The 6,225-nt window shown below is 48.5% G+C and overlaps 1 long non-coding RNA gene across 2 annotated transcripts in view; it reads right to left on the minus strand.

Annotated features, from left to right (window-relative positions):
- The window catches only part of LOC139264043 (uncharacterized), a 42,428-nt gene extending 38,069 nt beyond the window's left edge, over positions 1-4,359 (minus strand). For both annotated transcript variants that reach the window (XR_011593287.1, XR_011593288.1), the window contains exon 1: positions 4,137-4,359. This is a non-coding gene — a long non-coding RNA (uncharacterized lncRNA). The remainder of the gene's footprint in view (positions 1-4,136) is intronic.
- Positions 4,360-6,225: the final 1,866 nt, after the last annotated feature.

The raw sequence follows: 6,225 nt of genomic DNA on the forward strand, positions 1-6,225 counted from the left end.
AGCCTGCTCCGCCATTCAACAAGATCATGGCTGATCTGGCCGTGGACTCAGCTCCACTGACCCGCCCGCTCCCCGTAACCCTTAATTCCCTTATTGGTTAAAAATCTATCTATCTGTGATTTGAATACATTCAATGAGCTAGCCTCAACTGCTTCCTTGGGCAGAGAATTCCACAGATTCACAACCTCTGGGAGAAGAAATTCCTTCTCAACTCGGTTTTAAATTGGCTCCCCCGTATTTTGAGGCTGTGCCCCCTAGTTCTAGTCTCCCCCACCAGTGGAAACAACCTCTCTGCCTCTATCTTGTCTATCCCTTTCATTATTTTAAATGTTTCTGTAAGATCACCCCTCATCCTTCTGAACTCCAACAAGTAAAGACCCAGTCTACTCAATCTATCATCATAAGGTAACCCCCTCATCTCCGGAATCAGCCTAGTGAATCGTCTCTGTACCCCCTCCAAAGCTAGTATATCCTTCCTTAAGTAAGGTGACCAAAACTGCACGCAGTACTCCAGGTGCGGCCTCACCAATACCTTATACAGTTGCAGCAGGACGTCCCTGCTTTTGTACTCCATCCCTCTCGCAATGAAGGCCAACATTCCATTCGCCTTCCTGATTACCTGCTGCACCTGCAAACTAACTTTTTGTGATTCATGCACAAGGACCCCCAGGTCCCTCTGCACCCCAGCATGTTGTAATTTCTCTCCATTCAAATAATATTCCCTTTTACTGTTTTTTTTTTCCAAGGTGGATGAACTCACATTTTCCAACGTTGTATTCCATCTGCCAAACCTTAGCCCATTCGCTTAACCTATCTAAATCTCTTTGCAGCCTCTCTGTGTCCTTTACACAACCCACTTTCCCACTAATCTTTGTGTCATCTGCAAATTTTGTTACACTACACTCTGTCCCCTCTTCCAGGTCATCTAAGTATATTGTAAACAGTTGTGGTCCCAGCACCGATCCCTGTGGCACACCACTAACCACCGATTTCCAACGCAAAAAGGACCCATTTATCCCGACTCTCTGCTTTCTGTTAGCCAGCCAATTCTCGATCCATGCTAATACATTTCCTCTGGCTCCGCGTACCTTTATCTTCTGCAGTAACCTTTTGTATGGCACCTTATCGAATGCCTTTTGGAAATCTAAATACACCACATCCATCGGTACACCTCTATCCACCATGCTCATTATATCCTCAAAGAATTCCAGTAAATTTCCCCTTCATGCATTCATGCTGCGTCTGCTTGATTGCACTATTCCTATCCAGATGTCCCGCTATTTCTTCCTTAATGATAGCTTCAAGCATTTTCCCCACTACAGATGTTAAACTAACCGGCCTATAGTTACCTGCCTTTTGTCTGCCTCCTTTTTTAAACAGAGGCGTTACATTAGCTGCTTTCCAATCTGCTGGTACCTCCCCAGAGTCCAGAGAATTTTGGTAGATTATAACCAATGCATCTGCTATAACTTCTGCCATCTTTTTTAATACCCTGGGATGCATTTCATCAGGACCAGGGGACTTGTCTACCTTGAGATCCATCAGTCTTCCAGCACTACCCCCCTAGTGATAGTGATTGTCTCAAGGTCCTCCCTTCCCACATTCCTATGACCAGCAATTTTTGACATGGTTTCTGTGTCTTCCACTGTGAAGACCGAAGCAAAATAATTGATTACGGTCTCAGCCATTTCCACATTTCCCATTATTAAATCCCCCTTCTCATCTTCTAAGGGACCAACATTTACTTTAGTCACTCTTTTCCGTTTTATATATCTGTAAAAGCTTTTACTATCTGTTTTTATGTTTTACTCAAGTTTACTTTCGTAATCTATCTTCCCTTTCTCTATTGCTTTCTTAGTCATTCTTTGCTGTCGTTTAAAATTTTCCCAATCTTCTAGTTACCCACTAACCTTGGCCGCCTTATATACATTGGTTTTTAATTTGATACTCTCCTTTATTCCCTTGGTTATCCACGGCTGGTTATCCCTTCTCTTACCGCTCTTCTTTTTCACTGGAATATATTTTTGTTGAGCACTTTGAAAGAGCTCCTTAAAAGTCCTCCACTGTTCCTCAATTGTGCCACCGTTTAGTCTGTTTTCCCAGTCTGCGTTAGCCAACTCTGCCCTCATCCCACTGTGGTCCCCTTTGTTTAAGCATAGTACGCTCGTTTGAGACACTACTTCCTCACCCTCAATCTGTATTACAAATTCAACCATACAGTGATCACTCATTCCGAGAGGATCTTTTACTAGGAGATCATTTATTATTCCTGTCTCATTACACAGGACCAGATCCAAGATAGCTTGCTCCCTTATAGGTTCTGTAACACACTGTTCTAAGAAACAATCCCGTATGCATTCTATGAATTCCTCCTCAAGGCTACCCCGTGCGATTTGATTTGACCAATCGATACGAAGGTTAAAATCCCCCATGATTACTGCCGTTCTTTTTTCACATGCCTCCATTATTCCCTTGATTATTGTCCGCCCCACCATGAAGTTATTATTTGGGGGCCTATAAAGTATGCCCACCAGTGACATTTTCCCCTTACTATCTCTAATCTCCACCCACAATAATTCAACATTTTGTTCATTAGAACCAATATCGTCTCTCACAACTGCCCTGATATCATCCTTTATTAACAGAGCTACCCCACCTCCTTTCCCTTCTTGTCTATCTTTCTGAATTGTCAGAAACCCCTGTATGTTTAATTCCCAGTCTTGGCCACCCTGCAACCACGTTTCTGTAATGGCCACCAAATTATAGCCATTTGTAATGATTTGTGCCGTCAATTCATTTACTTTGTTTCGAATGCTGCATACGTTTAGGTAAAGTGTTTTAATACTAGTTTTTAAACCATGATTTTTAGTTTTGACCCCTCCTGCAGCCCCTTTATATTCATACATATTGTCCCTTCATATCACCTTGTGGTTTACACTTACCCCAGTGCTATTCTGCTCTGTTGCCTCCTGCCTTTTGCATCCTTTCTTGGGGTTCTGTTCATCTGAGCTCTCACCCACTCTAACTAGCTCAGAGCCCTCTCCTGCATTCGCATCCCCCTGCCAAGCTAGTTTAAAGCCCTCCCAACCACACTATCAACACCATCCACGAGAACATTGGTCCCGTCTCTGTTGAGGTGTAACCTGTCCGACTTGTACAGGTACCACCTACCCCAGAAGCAGTCCCAATTGTTCAGGAAACTAAATCCCTCCCTCCTACACCAATGCCCCAGCTTCATATTTATCTGACTAGCCTTCCTATTAGTACGTGGCACTGGCAGTAATCCCGAGATTACCACCTTTGAGGTCCTGGCTTTCAATCTTACTCCTAGCTCCCTAAACTCAGCTTACAGGACCTCACCCCTCTTTCTACCGATGTTGTTGGTACCAATGTGGACCACAACCACTGGCTGTTCCCCTTCCCTCCCAGAATGCCCTGCAGTCGCTCAGTGACATCATTGACCCTTACACCAGGGAGGCAACACACCATCTTGATGTCACTTTTGCTGCCGCAGAAGCGCCTATCTGCTCCCCTAACTGTTGAATCTCCTATCACCCTATAGCCCTTCCCGTCTTCTTCCTCCCCCCTTGTGCAGCTGAGCCACCCACGGTGCTGTGGACTTGGCCCTGCCTGCACTCCCCAGAGGCATCACCGCCCTCGCCAGTAGTCAGAATAGAGTACCGGTTGGAGAGCGGGATAGCCTCAGGGGACTCCTGCACTACCTGCCTCACCATACTCTTGTGTGCGACCCATTCCCTATCCTCCTGTACCCTTTTAATCTGTGGGGTGACCAACGCCTGAAACGAGCTATCCACGTACCTCTCGTTCTCTCGGATGCTCCTCAGTGCCTCCAGTCCTCGCTCAAGCTCCGAGACTCGGCGCTCGAGTTGGAGGAGCTGGAGACACTTTCTGCACATGTGGTCATCCCCGTTGCGGGAAGCATCCAGGAATTCCCACATGGCACAGGTGTTGCATTCCATTTGAACGAGCTGCCCTGCCATCCCACTAGTTACCCTTAAATTACCCAGCAAAAACACTGACTCCCACTACACACACTAAACAGCTATTTAGTCATTTATCCTCTTATCTATTAGAACACAAAATCAAAGAGATACACTCACCAGCCGATCACTTACCAGCTTGGCTGTGACGTCACTTTTTGATTTCTTGTCCCTCCTCCCCGCACTGCTCGCTCACTGACTGCCGCTGGGCCTTCGTAGGCCGCTGACCCCGGACTGCCGCTGGGCCTTTGTAGGCCGCTGGCCCCGGACTGTCACTGGGCCTTTGTAGGCCCCAGACCCCGGACTGCCGCTGGGCCTTTGTAGGCCGCTGGCCCCGGACTGTCACTGGGCCTTTGTAGGCCCCAGACCCCGGACTGCCGCTGGGCCTTTGTAGGCCCCAGACCCCGGACTGCCGCTGGGCCTTTGTAGGTCGCTGACCCCGGACTGCCGCTGGGCATTTGTCGGCCGCTGACCCTGGACTGTCACTGGGCCTTTGTCGGCCCCAGACCCCGGACTGTCACTGGGCCTTTGTAGGTCGCTGACCCCGGACTGCCGCTGGGCCTTTGTAGACCACTGACCCCGGACTGTCGCTGGGCATTTGTCGGCCGCTGACCCCGGACTGTCGCTGGGCATTTGTCGGCCGCTGACCCCGGACTGCCGCTGGGCCTTTGTCGGCCGCTGACCCCGGACTGCCGCTGATGCTGCTCCTCCCCGCACTCTGACGTCACCTCTCGATTTCTCACCCCTCTATCTTTGTCTGCAGCTGGTCGGGCTGGTCTCTGGGCCTCCGTCTCCTACTCTTGCACTTCTTATCAGCTGCTCTACTGTCAGCACTGGTCGGAAAAACAAGACAAAACAGCACCTGCCACTCCGGCTTGCCCGAACTCACCCACTTACAAAACTCACAAATCCCACTCTATGCTGCTGCACTCCGTACTCTGCACGAGCTGCCTCTTTTTAAACTATATCTAGGTCAGATGACTCACGACTGGTCAGTCGTTTACAGAACTGGTTTTAAGTAGCTGCTAATTGCCTCCTACTGGAGAGTTACCTTGTTTTTCTCTGCCTAAACCTGAAAGAATCCCAACTATTTAACTTTTCCCCTTTAAATTAAACTGCTACTTACTGGAAATTGCCACTAACAATTTACTCCAGCCTCCAAATGGTTCAAAGAGAATAACCCTTAAAACTCACCCACTTACCGAACTCACACATGCCACGCCATGCTGCTGCACCTGTTCATCGATGCTGCAGGTACCAGCATACGTGAGCCATGACATTGCCACTGAGCAGGTCAGACCTACTGTGCTCCAATTCCCCCTCCCTGTGAGGAAAGCTTGGGTTTTATACATTTAACTCCTTATGTGCTGATCGTAGAGCACAAAACATTAGGGCCCAGAGATTGGTCTGCGCTGAGCCCGTTTAACAAGCTCTACTCAGACTACGCGGGCCTCAATATGGCAGGCAGGAACCGTGTGCACATTTACAGCCAGAAATGCTATTATTGGGTCATCATCATCGGCAGTCCCTCGTATCGAGGATGAAATGCTTCCACGCCAAAAAGGGATGAGTTCCCAGGTGTTTCAATGAGTGACCTAATATTCCAGGTCCCGAACTACATGTTGAAGGGTGGAAGATGCCTGTGCGTGAATTATTTTAACGTGGGGTGACCGTTGCACACCAGCCACCACATGGGCTTGACAGAGCTAGGTCTTGGTCCAGTGGCAAGGGTTAACCAGGATGACTGGAGACCAGCTCTGCTGCACGGACCTAGTGCATACACATATCTCGCAGTGTGGGCTGGGCTCGTGCTGGCCCTGGGCCCTCGCCTCCTCTGGGCCCCGAACTCATGCAATCTCTCGCCGCTCCTTCACCCCAACTGTGCCACTCCTGCTGTATCTACCCATGCTCCAATCAGCAACCTGCAAGGACTATCAGCAGGTTGGGGCCCAACCCAACATTTGGTGTGGTGGCTCCGACCTGCAATATGTAAGCAGTTACTGATCAGTTCAAGTTTATGGAGGGTAGAAGATGGGAGGCCGGGTTGAATTATGAGAAAAGGTTGAGTAGGTTGGGCCTCTACTCATTGGAATTCAGAAGAATGAGAGGTGATCTTATCGAAACATATAAGATTATGAGGAGGCTTGACAAGGTGGATGCAGAGAGGATGTTTCCACTGATAGAGGAGACTAGACCTAGAGGGCATAGACTTAGAATAAGGGGT

Source organism: Pristiophorus japonicus, chromosome 5, assembly GCF_044704955.1.
Source record: "Pristiophorus japonicus isolate sPriJap1 chromosome 5, sPriJap1.hap1, whole genome shotgun sequence".
NCBI lineage: Eukaryota > Metazoa > Chordata > Chondrichthyes > Pristiophoridae > Pristiophorus > Pristiophorus japonicus.